We start from the raw sequence: 20,034 nt of genomic DNA, 5'->3' as shown, positions 1-20,034 counted from the left end.
TTCTTTTTTCGAAAACAGCGCCTGGGAATCTGACGCCATTTTGGCTCCAAGAGACTTTCAGTCAAGGAGAGAAATTAGTGAAAAGGGTGTGAGCCAAAATGGCGTACGCAGCCACGTGGTTTCTACAGTAGCTTTCCCAATAATGTGCCACACGGGAATTCTTCGAAATGACGTGTTCCAGTCCTCTGTTATTTACTATGGCATATCTTAAACAATAAACACAGCAGGCTACATACCTAAGGCTTCAGAGATATGAAATGAACGTCAACTTTGTGTAAATTTGTTCCAAAAGTGCATTTTTAAATTCAACATTATCCACAATGAAGCTGAACAAGTAAGAAACCAACGTGCGCCCTTTTAGTTTTAGACATCTTCTATCAAACTATCAAAATCGACAGCTTTATAGTAAATAGTAAAAGCACTTCATTATTTGAAATGAATACCAAAAAGAAACATGTTAGAAAATGTAGGTGTGGTAACAGTTTTTAAAGTAGGAGCATTTTTACATAATAATTACTTATGAGTGCTTTCAAGTCACTTCAGCTTTATATGTCCAGTGCCTCCTGACTCACTGGTACAAGAAAAACCCATACGTATGATACACTGCTTGACTCATCTTGATGTCTAGTTTTTGGACCACAGTTTAAGCACGGAATTACACCCTTATGGTAAAGAGTAAACCAATGGATGTCATCAACAAAAATGATCAGAAGCACTTGAAGTTGTGCATGCCACATCAACTGACCCCTTGGGTTAACCCTCTAATGGGATACGAGAAGTCAAAGTTACTCCTTTTCACAAAACTTTGAAAACCTGGGGGTCAGTAATATATGCATGTGGAGAATCATTTATGCTATTTCCATGTTGCTCATTACATAAATGAGCATAATTGTGATATCTAATTCTTTACCAATGGTCCTAGCCCACTATGAGCCATTCCCAGAAGGTTAATAACAGAAAATTTCAAACATAAGCATGGCTGTGTGTGGCTGGCGTTATTTTGGACTGTTTCAAGTTCAGTGATTATCAATATGATGTTATTTTAGATCCTTTACTTGAGATTAAAGTCTTTATGGACCTTTCTATTTTCTATCGAAGGGTGACAAATGACACATTTCTATTACATCAAGAATGTTTACTTTTAGACACGTTTATATTTCAAATAGATAGATAGATAGATAGATAGATAGATAGATAGATAGATAGATAGATAGATAGATAGATAGATAGATAGATAGATAGATAGATAGATAGATAGATAGATAGATAGATAGATAGATAGATAGATGCTTTATTAATCCCAAGGGGAAATTCACATACTCCAGCAGCAGCATACTGATACAAAAACAATATTAAATTAAAGAGTAATAAAAATGTAGGTAAAAACAGACAATAACTTTGAATAATGTTAACATTTACCAAACCCCAGGTGGAAATGAAGAGTCGCATAGTTTGGGGGAGGAATGATCTCCTCAGTCTGTCAGTGGAGCAGGACATTGACAGCAGTCTGTCGTTGAAGCTGCTCCTCTGTCTGGAGATGACATTGTTTAGTGGATGCAGTGGATTCTCCATGATTGACAGGAGCCTGCTCAGTGCCCGTCACTCTGCCACAGATGTCAAACTGTCCAGCTCCATGCCTACAATAGAGCCTGCCTTCCTCACCAGTTTGTCCAGGCGTGAGGCGTCCTTCTTCTTAATGCTGCCTCCCCAGCACACCACTGCGTAAAAGAGGGCACTCGCCACAACCGTCTGATAGAACATCTGCAGCATCTTATTGCAGATGTTGAAGGACGCCAGTCTTCTAAGGAAGTACAGCCAGCTCTGTCCTCTCATGCACAGAGAATCAATATTGGCAGTCCAGTCCAATTTATCATTAATTTATCATCCAGCTGCACTCCCAGGTATTTATAGGTCTGTACCCTCACATCTACAGAAACACACAATCTAAACACACAATCTGGTTCTACCGCATGAATTAAATCATTACATTTCTTACAAACACCCAAATGAAGACAGTTTAGGGTAACTCTGACTTTTCTTTTTCTTATTTACCTAATTAAAGGCAATGGTGTCACATTTTTGGTTATTAAATATTATTGTCATTTTAATAATAAAACTGATAATAGGATATAATTACATATAGTGACAAAATACATAACAAATGTGTGCTATGACCATATTTTACAATATAATGTAGTTAAAAACCAAGCCCAAACAGGCTTTTGGTGGCTGAGTCCTAATTCAAGTGTTGTAAAAATTGTATCAATTGATGTGCTATTGTTTGTTGTTGGATGAGGATGGTCTATGGCAAACTATAATTTAGATGTGTTAAACATAACATTTTTGAGAGATTTACTAAATAGACAGTTAAAATTCTGGTGCAAAGTACAGGGGTTTCTAAAGATCCTGTAAGTCCCAAATTAAGCCAATGGAGTGGACCCCTTGAAAATTTGTTGGAAATCCTTGAAAAATACTTCTTAAGCATATTGTCATAGAGAATACAGATTGAATAGCATTTCAGCCAAGATGAATGGTGTACCCTTACCCTGATGGGAAGTCATAGAAGGACAGAGCAGACAGATGAACAGCCAGACCAGGATGATCTCTATTCCATTATCCAGTAGAGAGGATAATACAATTGAAGGATAGGGTGTGACTGTCTTGCAGAGTTGTGTTCCCTCAGTACACTGGGTGGCAGCATCCCTGAGGAGTATCTAACATTTACACACCGGCTGAGCTACATGGGAGTTGAGAGCAGCCATGGTGGGGTCCTTGGGGGGCTAATAGAGGATTCTGTTGGCAGGAAGCTTCCCTGTCATCTTGGGGTTCTGCTTGAATGTCTTTGGTCTAATTGTTTCTGGGGTTAGGGTCCTGAGACTCCCCTTATAGGCCAGAATATTTTATATATCACTCAGTACCCATTACTGGGTTTTTGACAAACAACTCTTCACAGGCGGTGCAGGAGCACAGCTGTCTGTAAGCTTTTAACAGGCTGGGCGGACTTAGATGATTAGGTGGCAGCAGCCTGTCATAACCATTGAAGAAGAGCACATCCTTTGAAAGCCTTGGGCTAGTTCATGAAAAATTCAGCAGTGCTTTTTAAATGGGAGTTTGTGATATTTCAAAAATGTGTTCAGCATCCTTTATTTAAGATATTACAATGAAAAATTAACTTTCCCTTATATATTTATTTGAAGAATGAATGTACAGAATTTCACTGGTACTGAGTTGTTTTATAGGAGACAGACAGACAGACTGACAGACTCGAAATGACAGTAGATGCCTTCATATTTTATTTGAATGCACCTAAAATGATGCTCCCTCTGGAGAAATCCAACCATTTTATAAAGTCTCTTTCCCACTGCAGGGTTCTGAGAACTGATGGATAAAACAGGGATAACTGGGTATAAGAAAAAATCTGAAATCAGTCCATTTCAACCCACATTCACACTTATACCCATACTCACAGCTGTATTACAGCCAGGGTTTATCCCCAGACTTGTGTTTACTTCCTGTACCTCTCTGTTGTTTTGTAACCTTAAATCATTATTCTTCAAGTTTCTTTAGTTATTTCTTTTGATTCTGTTCATGTTTCATTTATTGTGTACTATTTGTCTTTCAACATGAATCTATTCTTGTGTTCTGTGGGTGATACACCAAGTGTCAGGACCACTACAACATCACAATTCCTGAGATCTGCTTCAGGCTGTTTAAGGTGTAGAGACAAGGATCTCAGAAGTAGTACATTAGAATATACTGGAGTCAACTGTGAGTACTGTTTTTATGTGTGTATTTACTGTTTTTTGATCTTCTTTTTCTTTTTTTGGATTTTGGCTTTCGATTGCATTTTTGGATTTATTCGCCTAGGATTGTCTTTTAGGAAGTCTTGTTTGCTCTTTTGAGTCTTTTGTTATATGTTTATATTTTTTAATACATGTTCACATTTATAAAGATTCCTTTTGTGGATTTTTACATTTTCCTTCCCTCGACAGACATTTAAGATATTTTGGAACTTTAAAAGCATTCTGAACTTTAAAATGCCAGTTTCCCCATTTTGGGGCCTGGTTTCCCCATTTTGGGGCCACAGTCTCAGGAATAGTGTCTTTCTCTTCACTTAACACAAATCCTTATTTCTACACTCAGTGTCTCTGTGCAGGTGTATCTTACACAAACCCCCTCCTTATTTGAGTCTAACTGATCAAATGGATTTTTATTACTCATTTCTACTACCTATAGCTTATTTAAGTGCAGCCACATTTCTTTGTTCAAATACTGTTTAAAAAGCCTGGACAATTCCATATGTAACATACCTGATAGCCCCAGATGCCAATCAAGACCACCTCTAGAAAACCTAGTAAAACATGGGCTTCAACAACCATGATTTATTGTAATTATTTATATGCTTTATTAATATTTATGTCTATATATTTTATGCATATTGTTACTCTCATTGTTGGTGCATATAAACTGAAACTTGCAGAAACCATATATTAAACAAAGAAGTCTATTTAAATTCATTGGAAAGCACAGGCACACCACTACTGTTAAACAATTAACCACAAAATGATCATTCTGTACCCCAAACATGTACATATACTTAAACTTCTAAAAAGCAGTGTGGACTATTAGCCTACTGTTCTCATATCCAGACCTGATCTTTTCACCTACAGTCTTGACATCCTATTTTTGACAATTCATCCTCCTTCTTATTGTCCTTCATTCCAATAGACCTAACATTGCTTGTGGAAACTGGCTTTGATCATGGTTAGAACTGTTGATGTTACCTTGGGTTCAGCATCTCAGAAACTACTACCATCCTTAGATTTTCACACAGTTCCATCTGTAGAGTTTGCAGGGAATGCTAAAAATTTCAAGTAAGAATCAGTTCTGTTGGCAAGAAAACCTTGTTAATGAAAAGTCAGGGGAGGAAAAACAAATATGTTCAAGTAAATAAAAAAATCACAATTATTCAAACAACAGCTCTTTACAACAGTAGTGTGGAGATGGGCAACTCACAACACATCTTGAAGTGAATGGAATCCCACAGCAGAAAGCAATGCAGGGTTCCCCTCCTCTCATTTAATAAGTAAAAATGTGGCCACAGTGGACACTTGATCACCAAAACTTGACAATGGAAGATTGGAAAAATGGCAACTGGTCTGACAAATCTCAGTTTCGACATGTGGCTGGTGGAGTTAGAATTTCATGAAAACTTCATTAATCTGTGGATCCATTCTATCTTGTGTCAATGCCACAGGTTGGTATTGTTAATGTAATGGTGTAGGGAATTTTTATGGTACATATTAGTCCTTTTAATACCATATGTGTGTCTTTTGAATGCCACCATGTATGTAAGGACTATTGCTGACCTTGTGCATCTGTTTATGACCACAATCAACCCAACTTCAAATGGCTACTTCCAGCAGAATAATACACATTATTACAAAGCAAACAGCATCTCAAGCTGGATCTACAAACATTACAGTGTCTTCTGTTTATTCCAATGACCCGTGTAGTCCCCAAATCTCAACCCAATGCAGCTCCTTTGGAATGAGATGTCATTGGAGGTTCACAGAGCATGAATGTGTGCCTAAAAATCTACGGAAACTTTGTGATGCTATGGGCCAAAATTCTTAAGGAATCCCTCCAGCAACTTGTTGAATCAATGCCTTGAAGACTTTAGTCTGATATGGAGTCAAGGGAAGGGCCTACTCAGTATTAGATAGACATGTCTAAAAAGGTCATATTTTGTATATACACTGTATATCCTCATGACACATACTCTGTCATGAGGAGGCAGAGTGAATCATCAGAGTAAGTGTAGAAAACACCTCATGACACAATTCAATGGCCTGTTTTTCTTTTTTCTCTGATATAAGTAATTCAGAGAATGCACTACAAGGGCCATAAGGAGACACATATATAAAATCCCAACGTGCAAGGGCTCATGAAGGGCCTTGAAGCAGACCCTTCTAATTATGGCAGAAACCTGAAAAAACAGACTCCAGGAAAGACTCTGCAGTGCATTGTCAATCTTTAATCAGACAAGAGTCCCATCTGAGAGCTCAAGTTATTGTAACTAAGTGTAAACAGCAATTCATTGAGAAATGTAGTCCTAATGGGTCCAAGAGGCTTCTTCACAGTATATCTGCAGTGAATTCAGAAAGTATTCAGACCCCTTCACTTTTTTCACATTTTGTTATGTTGCAGCTCTGTGTAAAATCATTTAAATCATCAGGCAACAATCAATACAGTAGAATGTCAAAGCAAAAATAAGATTTACAAAGTTTTGCAAATGTATTAAAATAACTGAAATATCACATTGATACAATTATTCAGAACCTTTGATATGCTATTCATCATTGCTGAGATGTTTCTGTACCTTGTTTAAAGTTCACCAGAGGTCAATTAAATGGCTTGGAAAAGGCACACATCTGTCTATTAGGTCAAATACAATTAACAGTATGTTTCAGAGCCAAAATTAAGTGATCAGGTCAAAGAAATTGCTTGCAGAACTTAGAGACAGGCTACAAAAAAATCTTGAAGCATTGAAGGTTCCCAAGTGCACCGTTGCCTTCATAATTATTAAAAGGAAGAAGTTTTCGAGCTTACTACAGGCAGCTACCAAGCCAAACTGATCAATCACAGGAGAAGGTTCAAGGGAGAGGGCCCAATTGTCACTCTTGCTGAGCTCCAGACAATTTGTGTGGAAATGAGAGAAACTTAAAGAAGGTCAACCATCACTGCCACACTCCACCAATGTGAACTTAATGATAGAGTGGCCACCTGAAGCCTCTCCTCAGTAAAGGATACAGTTTCTGGGGTTTGCAGAAAGGCACCTCAATGAGTCTCAGACTGTGAGAAATAAGATTCTCTGGTTTAATTAAACTAAGATTAGCATGTCTGGAGTAAAACAGAAACCACTCATCATCTGTGCAATACCATTCCAACGGTAAAACATGGTGATGGTAGAATCATTCTGTGGGGTTGTTTTTCAGCAGTAGGGACAGGGAGAATAGACACATTTGAGGGAAATCTGAATGGAGCAAAGACAGAGATACAGTATCCTTAATGAAATCGGCTTCAGATCACTCTGGACTTCAGAATGGTCCAATGATTTACTTTCCAATATGACAATGACCCTGGGCACAAAGTAAAGACAACACAGAAGTGGCTTAGGGACAACTCTGGGAATGTCCTTGAGTTGTCCAGCTAGAACCTGGACTTGAACCAAATTGAACATCTCTGGATTGACCTGAAAATAGCTGTACAATGATGGTCTCTGATCCTACCTGGCAGAGCTTGAGAGGATCTGAATAAGAATGGTAGAAAAGCTTGCCACTTCATACCCAAGAAGATTCCAGGCTATATTTACTGTCAAAGGGGCTTCCACTAAGTACTGAGCGAAGAGTCTGAATACTTGTGTTAATGTGATATTTCAGTTTATTATTTTTAATAAATTTGCATATCCACTTTATCATTCTGGGGTATTGAGTGGTGCTTGATGTAGGGGAAAAGCATTTAAATGATTTTAGCACAAAGCTGCAACATGGCAAAAATATGAAAAAAGTGAAGGGGTCTGAATACTTTCTGAATCCACTGTATACCTTTATCTATATACTCTGACTGAAAGTACAAAGGTTTCACCACTTGACCCTTCTGAGACCAGCATACAGACTTCATCTGCCTTTTGTGTGCCACCTGTCCGAGAAACAAACACACTTTAAAGTGAAGTTCTTAAAGGGTCTTGGCAGGATCTGCTGCTACGTGAAGTCTCAAATTTCACATTAAATTAGATTTTTAAAAATTTCCACCTGGGACTTCTGTCTTACAGGTTGTCCTGATGGATAATCAGAGCTATTCTACCCTGTTACTGGAAAGCAGTTTCAATAATGACTTAAATGAGTTTTACAGAATGAGGCTATAAGACAGGAGAGTGTTTTAGAATGTTGGAAATTATGAAATTCTGTTTTTACTCTTTAGTCTACTCTGAAAGCTCTTGTTCTGAGTCTGAAATAAAGTTTGATTATCAAAGAACAGCATCTTGTGCTATTATTACAACACTGAGCCCCTAAATTGCACAATATCTGTATTATTTGTAGGAACCTCTTCCATAACCACATTAACATATATAGACACACGCACATATATGCTGTAGATATATACATACATACAATTTCAACTCAAGTAAACAGTTAAAATCTAAACATAATAGTTTATTTCCTTTAAAAATCCTGAGATTATTTTTAATTTAGGCAGGGAAAATTTGGAAAACCTCATGCTCAGCTTATGGCTTGCAGACTGAGGCTGTGGATTTTCTGAGAGAAACAAAAATGCTTTCTAGCATTTGATCTATGGCAGGGTGTGTCTATAAGATTAGTAATTAACTGCACGACTGTACTGCATATTAAAGCTACAGTAGTTACCAGTTATCTAGATCAAGAAAACTGTGTGCTTCCTGTTTGTCTCCCTAAAAACCATACTGCTCAGTTTCCAGAGTTGCTATAACCACAGAATTACTGCTGTATTGAAGTAAGCTGCTGTAACACATTATACTATTGTGTACAGAAAAACAGAGCAATGTCACCAGTCTCTGCTTTTCCAGACGAAGGTTAAAATCAGCACATGTAAAACTGGGACATAACTGAAATTAGTGAATTAAACATTCACAGGTTAATTGAAAATATTTCAGTTTTCATCATATGATAAACTCAAGGTGATAATCACAGTTGAAATACTGTATGTTTAAAACATTTACATATAAGTCTACATTTTTAGCACATTTATATGAAAATAAATGGTTCAAAATAAATGAAGTGTCACTTTTTTCCTCAAAACCTCATATACATTATTAATTATCATTGACAGTAGTACAATCTTGTTATACTTGTGAAGGTCAAAATCCATTTACATGTAAGCAATACTGTGTACCTTAAAAATACAATCTGTGTGTACACTGAAAACATAAACGGTTGATATATTCCACAGCACACATCCTAAAAAGTGTGTACAAAGGGGTGCTGTTGCCTATAATAATATTTTGTTTGCATTTTGAGAACTGCTTTAGACCTTACCTGCTAGGAAACATAAAGGTTATTAGTGAGACACAAATGCATATTTTTATTGAAGCGGTAACCAATGGTTGGATAAATGTGCCCTGGATTAAAATATTTAGTAATATTCAAGTAATATAAATGATAAGGTTATAATCAGAAATGCACATAGTCCATTTCAAAGGAATCTCACACGGTGTATGTTAATGAATTGAAACTATTTTAGTCTATCTCTACTCAATCCTCCAAACATCCCTCCATTTTATATACCTACTATATTTTCCTTGTCATTTACCTGTCCCAGCAGTGATAGGCACAAGGCAAGAATCAATGATTCTTACATACTGTACATCCAGATGTACTGCCTTTGAACAAATTCAGAATTTTCCATTAACTTGACAATTTGTCTTTGGATTGCAGATTAAGAAGAAAAGCCCTTGAAAGAAACAAACATTAATGCAAAAAAAAAACTTGCAAGTTCTATACAAGTCACCATAAAATGAATAATGATTAAATGACTTTTTCAAGGTGGCATTCTTCTTCTGTACAAATGTTACCTGGTTAAGAGGGAAACAAACAGATATGTCACCTTCTGGTTACATCATTATCACGTCCTTTGTTTTACTTGCGTCCAACCACATAAGTCCATTAGAATAGTATATAAAATGAATATTTAGATTGACGCCTGAAAATTACAGCTTGGAAAAAACTTGACTTGGGCCTGAGACTGCTAATAATTAGATTTTGCATATTATTTGCATTTACAGGGTTTACATTTGCTTAGTCGTGTACTCTATTCTAACTAAAAACAATTAAAAGTGCATTTTTCCTTAATGAATATGTTTATGACTTAGGTAACTTGGGAGACATGGCAGTTCAGCAGGTAACATTATCATCTGAAAGCTTATTGCCTATTGGTTATATAATCACAATGTGACCTTTCTATGGTCTTGCTGTGTTTGTGTAGGCTACTTTTTCACAAAAGGTCTATTCTCACATTATACAGATATGCTGTTACATTGGACTGACAACTCTCCATTGGTGATGGTAAGTGTGTAGGTTTTTCAATAGAATGGGGTACCATCCTGTGTTTTTGCTTTATGTCCATTACTTCCCGAATAAACGGATCTCCAGGTCTTTGTTCTGGAAAAAGAAAGGCTGGAATATTATGGATTTATGGGTGCACTTTTAGCACATTTAGTTGACATCCAACAGATGCTTTGGCACTATGTGATTCTAATCAGAAAGTAGTGAGAAGTCAAGAAAAATGACACCTTTTATTGGCTAACAAAAAGATTACAATATACAAGCTTTCGAGGAAACTCAGGCCCCTTCTTCAGGCAAGATGTAAACTTGATCAGAAATCAGAAAGTAAATCATAAAGTACAAATGGACAGATAGATGGTTGGAATTTCTGCAATCATTATTTCAATACTTTACTCACAGCAATTTTTGAAAGAACATGACAAAATAAAATTATAATACACACAAAAATCCATGATAATCTTAAGCCAGATAAATATGCATTAATTTTTAAGATGCCTGTTTTTTCTTTTGGGGTCTCAGATACCCTGGATCATTGTATCTGCATCATAATGAGTTTCAGTCCTTCATTTACTGTGCACTACATATGTGGTTTTGAGTCTAAATAGAAAACAATCAAACTCTGTAGTGGAGCTCTTTTTCAGGGTAAACATTATGGAAAAATTTCACTGGTTAAACATTTAGTAAACCATTTAAATGCTGTTTTGTTTTCTTTTGTTTAGTGTCTTTTTTGGTCTGTTTTAGCTGCTAGAAGCTGTGTAAATATCATCTAGTCAGACTTTCAAAAATATATTCAATCATTGAATTGTATACAGTATGTGTTATCATTTTGAAGCCCTGGATTTTACACTTGTATCATAATTCAGTTTTGAAAATTTTGTGCCTGTAAATAAAGGAAAACACACCAAGGGTGATTGTCCAACAGTGCGACCCCAGTCTGTCACATCAATTAGATACCCATCTCTGACTAGTACATTACAGTTAAAGTTTACTTAATTTGCTTTCCACAATGTTTAGAATAAATCCGAATTCATTAAATTATCCAGATGATGATTCACATGACTTTGCATTGATAATATTGTTTAGAATATGTGGTCTATACATACAAAATGGCATTAATAAATAATTGACAAAGTATATTAAAGCATGGAAAAAGTTTCATGCAGCCTAATCCTGTTTAAAACTGTTTGAAAGGAGTACATTCTTCCCATTGAAAAATCACAAATTAATCATTGCAATCACATATACTTTGCACAAAGTTCTAGTAATATTATTAGAAACCTGAATATAAACACATTATGCAATCTCTATAAAACAGAGAAATAGAAACAGAATGAAAGCACTCGTATGAATCAGTAAATCCTGTCACGCATGTATGTCACAGAATTACCTATTGGGTGAAAAGGTGTGCTGTCGCTAACAGTATCATCTCTTCTTTCAAGTGGCGAGAAGAAACTCAGCAAGGGCAACCTATTCTGCCCCTTCTGGCCAGATCTAAATAAAAGCCCAGATACCTCAGAGAGAATCATCTCAATCTGGACCCAAAAAGCAAAGTCACTTGTGCTCCTGGATTAGACCTGCTGTACCAAGCTGCTAGAACCTGAAAGCCGAGAAGGCTGCTGTTTATTTCTGTAGCATATGCTATTTTTGTGTCATCGAATGGGTGTTTTCCTTAATAATTAATTTATGGTTAAATGGGGTGACCCAGCTGGCATGCCAACACTTACCTGAAATCCTTGAGTGTCCTTCCACCCAACCACAGTCCAATTCAGGACATTGCTTATTGACACATAACTAGAATTTAGAAAGGGCAATAACCTTAAATTGCTATCAAGAAAAATGAAAAGATTAAATTTGCTTTTTTCAAGTGAAAGGCAAACACATACATAGCTGTATCGACCACTGAAAATATATAGAAATTCATAGTCTCATACTTTTCTTCAGAACACCATGCAAAGGGATGGTTTACCACTTTTGAGGTTTGTCAGATTGTTAATTTTGTGCCATACTACTTGTTTGTGTCTTTTGAGGTAGAAATAAGAAATGACATGAGCAAATATGTCTTATACTGGGCATTGCTTATTGACGTGTTTACCACATAACAACATTTGGAAGAGGCCTCTAATAGTACTTATAGTAATTCTGCCATTAATGGAAGGTCTGATGTAAGGTGACTTTTTCTAACTAGACTAGATAAACATTGCATTTACACAAGTGAGTTTAAAAAATGAGAAATTATTAAATTTGGTTTTTTTTAATAGTAATAGGCTTTAAACTGCATAAACTGATTCAAGTTGAATTCTTAGAAAACAATACAAATCTGCATTATTCATAACAGAAAAGTAATGAACTTACTGGCACATTCTTTTGAGCATCATAATATTTTCACACTGACAATAGTTAGAGAAAGGCCTGCTGTAGTCCCCATGACCTACCAACACCTAAATTCCTACCACTGCTTGCAGTGCTAATGATGTACTGATGGAGAAGTAGGTTTCCTGATGCTTACTGCACCAGTCTTGTATTGAAGATTATATTGACTCCACAATCATTTTATTTTAGTATATTAGAAAGATTTTCACAAACACAGGCTATTGAGCTCAAAGAAGCTTGACAATCCTATCCACTGAATTCCTCCAAAACAACATCAAGTCTAGCTTTGAAGGTCCCTACCGTCTGCCACTCTATTTGGTAACTTATTGCATGTGTCTATGGTTCTCTGTGTGAAGAGGAAATTTACCCTGAACAAGTTTCCAATTGCGTCTCTGTGTTCTCGTTGAACTCATTTTAAAGTAATAGTCTCAATCCACCACACTTCTTTATTTCATAATTTTGAACATTTCAGTTACATAATTTCTTAGTTATCTTTTGTTTAAACTGAAAAGGTTCAACTCCTTTAATCTTTCCTTATAACTCATCCTCTGCAGACCTGGAATCTGCCTAGTCACTCTTCTCTGGACTTTTTCTAGTGTTGTGGTGTCTTTTTTTATAAACTGGAGATCAAAACTGTACACAATACTCCATGTTCAACCTCAATAATGCATTTTAAAGTTAAGCATAAACCAACCTCCTTTGACTCTGTTGGCCTTCCCAGTGTCTTCTGAAAACTCTCTGGATGTAGATAGTGATGAGTCCATTACGACTCCTAAATCCTTCTTTTAAGCAGTACTTTCAATTTTCAGGTCTCTCAAAATGTATTCAAATCTAACATTTTTACTTTGTCCGTGCAATACTTTACATTTACTTACATTAAATTTCATCTGCCAAAAATCCACCCAAGTCTGTATGCTGTCCAAGTCCCTCTGTAATAATTCAATATATTCTAAATTATCTGCCAATCCACTTATCTTGGTATCATCAGAAAACGTAACCAGCTTGCTATTTATATTCCAATCCAAATCATTTATATATATTAAAACTACCAGTGGCCCTAGCACTAACTCCTGAGGGACTCCATTGTTAACATCGCCCAATTCTGATAAGGTTTCTCATACCATAACCCTCTACCTAATGTGTTTTAGCCAATTCTGCACCCATCTACAAACCACGTCCTGAATTCCCACTTCTTTTAGTTTGAAGCCCAAACCCTCATGTTAGACCTTATAAAATGCTTTCTGAAAATCAAGATAAAGTCATATGTTCCACTTTGATCTTATCCTTTTGCTGTTTCCTCATAGAATTTCAGCATATTAGTAAAACATGACTGTCCCCATCTGAACCCATGCTGACTGTCCCCCTGAACTCTTGTTCTTGTTATGTGCTGCTCAGTCTTTTTCTTAATAATTTCTTCCATTGATTTACTCATAGGAAACCATTAAATGCTAGTTATACTGCTCAAAACCTGGGTAGTTGTGTTTTTTTATGATCCAATCCCATCATGATTGTTCACATTTCACTGTTTTATGTGAAGTTAATAGTCTGCATAAAATGCAATTACATAAAAACTTCACCTCTTAAGTGGTGCAATATATGAAATACACATTATATTGACCAAATAGCAATCCTAAATCTTAGAGTTAGAAGCAGATAACGCTGTTATGAATTATGTCAAGCCTCAGCCAATCCTATCAACACTCATTTACATTTGGACAGTTTAAAGTTGCCAGTTAGCTTAATACACATTTTTATCACATGAGTGGAAAATAAAGTACTTAGAAAAAAGCCCATACATATACATGGAGAAGGTACAAACTTGTTATATATGATATCCAAGTCAGTCTTTGAAGCCCTTAACTCTGGGAGCATGAGGTAGTACTTATTATCACTCTGCCACTGCAATACCCCACAAACTGCTTGTCTAGAGTAGAAAGCAAATATAACATACTTTATGAAATTAGAACACAAAATTAATCATTTACCACATCTTTACATTTTGACAAATTGCAGAATTAACAAAAATCCTACTTCAGGCTTCCCCCCTTGTCAGTCTGTTACTGCCAGTCTCGCTCTTAAAAGCCTTTCCTGAATTGACCCTCAATATATATTATATTAACAAACTTAAGGAGAAAGAACAGGCAAGCTCCTTCTTCTGAGAAAGCTCTTTCTTATCTGTAATTATGCTTGCAAATGTTGGTCAATATCATACTCATTTGTTTGTCAAAACAACATATTTCTGGACATACATACATCCCTCAACGATGTATGTATTTGATAAGTCTTTCTTCAAAATGCATGGATGTATGGATAAATGCATACTTACTATATTATGCAGTCCTGTCTTGACTAACAAGCACAAAAATATCAGCTGTAAGTATTCTGTCTGGACCTCAAAGAAACTCTAAAATGCATTTCAACAATTTCAAGCACTATGCAGTGTTTTTCCAAAATCCCACCTGCAAAGTTATCTCAGATGGAAGGAATTTTCTGTGCTAACATTTAAAAATTAAGTTAACACAATCATTTACAGTGGTAAAGACGATTAAACGCACTATGTCTCACTTGATTTAATCAGAGGCTCAAACACAGTAAATGTCAAACAACCTAGGAAAAATATTTCAGTCTGCTTTAATTACTTAAACACTTTAGCTTTTAGTGCTTTGTCTTTGAGTTCTTAACGTGGTGCATGCAATCATTAGACATCTTTGAGTTCAACATACAGTGGGTGGAGTAGCTAAACTGATGCCAGTTCTTCCTGCTCTCACATGTAGGTAATACTTCTTTGGTTTGTGTTGTCCTAAACTTTTTACATTAAGAACATAGGCTTTTCTTTCCTTTGGGTTTCTTTGAAGCTTATTTATGTGAAAATAATATTAGCTCTATTTCAGCGTGCATTTAAAATATTTGTTAAGAATATAACAGAGCGAGTCCTTCCAAGAATGGCAATAGCAGATATTAAACTAAAGAGAAGAAACCTGTAATTGATGCTTAATAATAGATTTAAAAACCTGTCTACACTATAGGGAACAAATCATTAAGAAAATATTAGATCTTAGACCTGAAAGATTGATGCAAACTGTTGTTTGTTCATAGCCATGAAAGTAAAAATTTGCCTTCCTATGAGGACAAAAAGAGGAGGCAGTCTTTTGGTTCTGTAATGGTAATGGTGGTAAGTGAATTGTTTCTCAGCCTTTAAAAGCAGTCTTCATAAATAGCTTTCAAACTGGATAATTAATCTGAGGTGTTTGTAAGATAATAAAATGATTCAAAGAACTCTCCTTAAGCTTGACATTCACTTGTGAACTTATACCATATAGCCAGTGCAGTAAACAGCTTTTGCTTTCTTTTATGCTCATAAATGATTTAGGATGTGTTTTCTATTATCCCAGCTGTTGTGTATTTAACTATAAAAATAAATCTTTAAAATTATGTTTTTGGAAAATATGAGTGTGCACGGTCTACCATTATCTTGCCTATAAATACATCACTCTAAAGAATAGCTGATTATATCGTGGGTTGACATTATCAAAAAGGTTCAAACAATGATGAGTATCATGTTGCACTGATGAATAAACTGTGAACTTACTAAAATGAAATAGTGATTGCTACAGCAATTTACATAGTTTTCATGTTTGCTTTCAATATATAATATTGAATATAATATATTCAATATATTATATAATTTTGTATGGAGTAAAATCATGGAATGCCCTTTAACAAAATCCTGTTAAATGTTGTCTTCTAGCTATGATGCACTGTTTCGTAAGCTGAAAAGGTGAAGTCTTCAACTTGTTTTTAACACAAGAGCACACCCAAGGAACACTCACTTAATGTATGTTACCTAATGGAATATGCTAGCCAAACGCATGCTCCTTTACTAATTAATAATTTCTTTGTGATGGTCTAATATGTTTTTTTTATTGTAGGAGCATAACATCATCATTATCTCTTATGGACTGTATAATTTGTAGTGAGGTAACATATAAACAGAATGATGGTTTGATGCAATTGATACATACAGTATATGCAACATAAACAAAAACAGGAAAACAAAGAAAACAATTCAAGTAAATACTGTGTATTAAGATCTTCTGAAGGTAAGACTCAACACACTATAACTGAAACATTTACTTGGAAATTATATTTTGACCTCAGTTCTTAACTTTAGTTCTTCATTAGAGTGTTGGTCACAGGGGGCAAGCGAGAGGTCAGAATAAGTTGAAAGTTACATTCCAATGATATGTAGACATGCTACCCTGAAAAACATTACAAAATATATTTTTTTGCAAAAATATTGAACATAGAGTGATTCATATTTGTTTTCCTGTTTCACTTTTTCCCTTCCTGAATTATTTTAGTCCGTATAACTGTCTACATTTCTTTTACATAATTCTTCACGTATTAATTATCATTGAGTTAGCTCATTTGACTCATAGAGACCTGATATAAATGTGTCAGGGTCTGTGAGGAGTTTGCATGTTCTCTCCATGCCTAAATTTCTATGGCTGGTCTGGTTTTCCTCTTGTTTAACGAAGACATGCATGTTATGAATGCCTCCAACCTAGCTTGGTATAAGGGAATGTGCATGTGCGAGTATGCATTATGAGGGACTAGTGCTTCCTTCAGAAGTTGTTCCTTTCTTGTTTCTAATTTTTGTTAATAATATTTGAGCAAATCACATTTAATACTCACTCTAATAAAGTGTATTTGCCCATGATTTTCTAACTGAATTGTCTTTGCTCAAAGATAGAGAGGGTGTCAAATGTGTACACACCCTTCCTAAAACTTTCAGACTGAAATTAATACCTGTCAGAGTTTTTTCTCCTTTAAATTTAATGATTCATACATTAATGAAAAACAAATAAAATACTTTAGGAAAAATAGCCAAATATATAAAAAAGAAAACCTATTTAATATTTTTGGAAGTACCTTTTGCTTTGCTTATAGCAGCTTTTCTATTTACCAAGGTCTTCATCAGCTTATAGCACATGTGTATTTTACAATTTTGCCCTATTCTTTGTAGCAGGGTTTAAGATCAGGTAAATTATGAGGGAATCTCCAGGTCACAGCTCTCTTTAGTTGAGTCCACTGCCCATGCAGATTTTTGAAAATGATTGCGTCTTGTGAAAAGTTAGAGAAGAGAGAACCCACAAAGCAGATTTGCAGAGAGCTGTGCAAAAGTAAAGACAAACATTAGAGGATTTCAGACAGGTTTACATATGGTATGCATTTTAAGCATGTTCTCTAAGAATGTTAATATAAATTAGCTGGTAGAATGCCAACATAGGCTTGAGATTTATGGTGACTGGGAGAAGGAAGGTACTGTACTGACCAGTTTTCATGGTTGTAAAAAATCAGTGTGTTGTAGTGACTGTGTATATACAGATAAAAAATCTCTAGATACTGTCTTACTATTTTATGAGGCACCAAATTGTTAGAAGGAAACCTTCCAGTCTAAGTTTGTTATTATTTTCCTGGCTGTCACATATTCTGCGTATAATACAATAGCAACAAGAGACTTTACACAATTTCCTTGTGTGAATCAATCAATATCAGGGCTATGTGGAGAAGAAGAAGAAGAAAAATGCTTAGGGACTTCTGTTTCTGGTAAAGATAAATCTTGAATTTAATTTATCTCATATAATACAAATATATATATATATATATATATTTACAGATAATCAAATGTAAGAGTCAAGGTATTTACCAAATATATTCAGAGGAGTAAACAGAATTTAACGCTACAGATTCAAATTCAAGGAGAAAGCTTTTAGCTTCTTGAGTTGCTATAGAAAGCTATTCCTTTTCAGTAAAATTTTTTTCAGAGGCTATCTGTGACCGTATTTTCATGTTTAAAAATCCTGAAGCAACACTGGTGAGTTATCTACAGCAAATGAGCATAACAGCTTTTTTTTCCCTCTTTTGAGCTGTACTAGGCATTGTTGATTTAGCACAGATCAATATGTCTTTTCTCTTCTTTTGTTTTCAAGGTAACAAATGAACAAATATGATAATTTTGATTGTAATAATAAGCAGAAAGCAAAATGCAGCCTAACAATAAACATTTAGATTTGCCAGTACATCAAAACTACTTTGGGTGATTTCACATTTATAAATATACAAAAGACACTCACAGAAAGATAATTACATGCTGCTGGCCATGTGCCCATTTACTTTAGCAGGTACTGAACAACATGCAGCTTTTAACATTTGGCACCCAACAAGCTGTGACTTAACTGCCCAGCAGTAGCCAGCAATCAACAGTTTGGTGCTTTACCATTGAGTGGCTTAATCATCACAGTTCATTCAAATCAGCAAAAGGCTACAATGCACAAAATAAGTTATGAAGACAACACTGTCAAAGGGACCGAGGACACGGCAAACACTCAATGTACCAGATTGCATGTTGTTTAGCAATAAACTAACATCTCCTTTTAAGTGAAACTCTGTCAGTCACCAGATGGCCTTTTGTTGAGTGTACACTACTGTGGAAAACTAGTCTACAGTTGTCTGAGCAGGTATTGTATGGCTTGTTTCGGTAATAAAAAGAGCCTGTAATTCAAGGAAATATTCTAATTTTGCCAAGATTCATTTGGCAAAAGCCTTTAGGATGAAAAAAACATCAGGATTTAGTTGCCTTCATAACACAGATGAGGTGCAACAGTGCTGTTTGTTAATCGTGTCTAATATTGCATGTGTACCGACTTACAGTAAATAAATATGGAATTAATGAACTCTGTTGCAACAGTGATAGAGCACTTTAAAAGACACAGTGATTATAAATAAATAAACGTGACAATTTGTACAACATGGCTTGTTGTTTGCTTTTAGTTAAGCTCATTGTGTTCCAGAAAATATGCCAGTAATCAGTTGCAGCTTACTTTCCGCCACAGGACACACAGTAACGTTTGTGGCATTAATGGCTTTACTTGACAGAGTCCTTCACATGTAGGTGATTCAAACATCCTATCTAAAACCGACAACAATCAGACTGGCTGAAGCTACATTTAACGAATGGACCATACACTTTGTAATCCGGAAAAAAAAGAAATTGAAACTGTGGCAAAGTACATTGTGTTCTCACCTGAACTGTTTTAAATTTCATGCCACTGTACATACTGCAACTGTTGCCTTTTATCTTTAAGCAGAATTTACAATAGAATTATTCTAATATCAAAAGCTATTGACTAGCATTGACTAGGAATACACTTAGTAAAATATATTTTTTATATCATTACATTACAGTTCTCCCAATTCCATGATGGTAGATGGTATAAAGTATCATTAATCATTACCATTAATCGCAAAAATACATTTTACTGAATGATCTATGTAAAGTTTATATCCTCTTGACTTTAATATTAAATAAAATATGTTTGATCTGTGTTTCTCGAAAACATTGAAGAATTTGTAATACGGTTTATTTATTTTATCTTTACCAGTCCTCCCCTAATTTTTATCAGGGGATGATAAATAAATTGTAATGACCTGTTGCGTTAGATGAAGTAATGAAGTCAGTACTTAGACAACACTTGTGGTAGGACCAGTGCCAACGCCACCA

Source organism: Erpetoichthys calabaricus, chromosome 4 (assembly GCF_900747795.2).
Source record: "Erpetoichthys calabaricus chromosome 4, fErpCal1.3, whole genome shotgun sequence".
NCBI classification, from domain to species: domain Eukaryota; kingdom Metazoa; phylum Chordata; class Cladistia; order Polypteriformes; family Polypteridae; genus Erpetoichthys; species Erpetoichthys calabaricus.
This window is presented reverse-complemented; position numbering follows the sequence as displayed.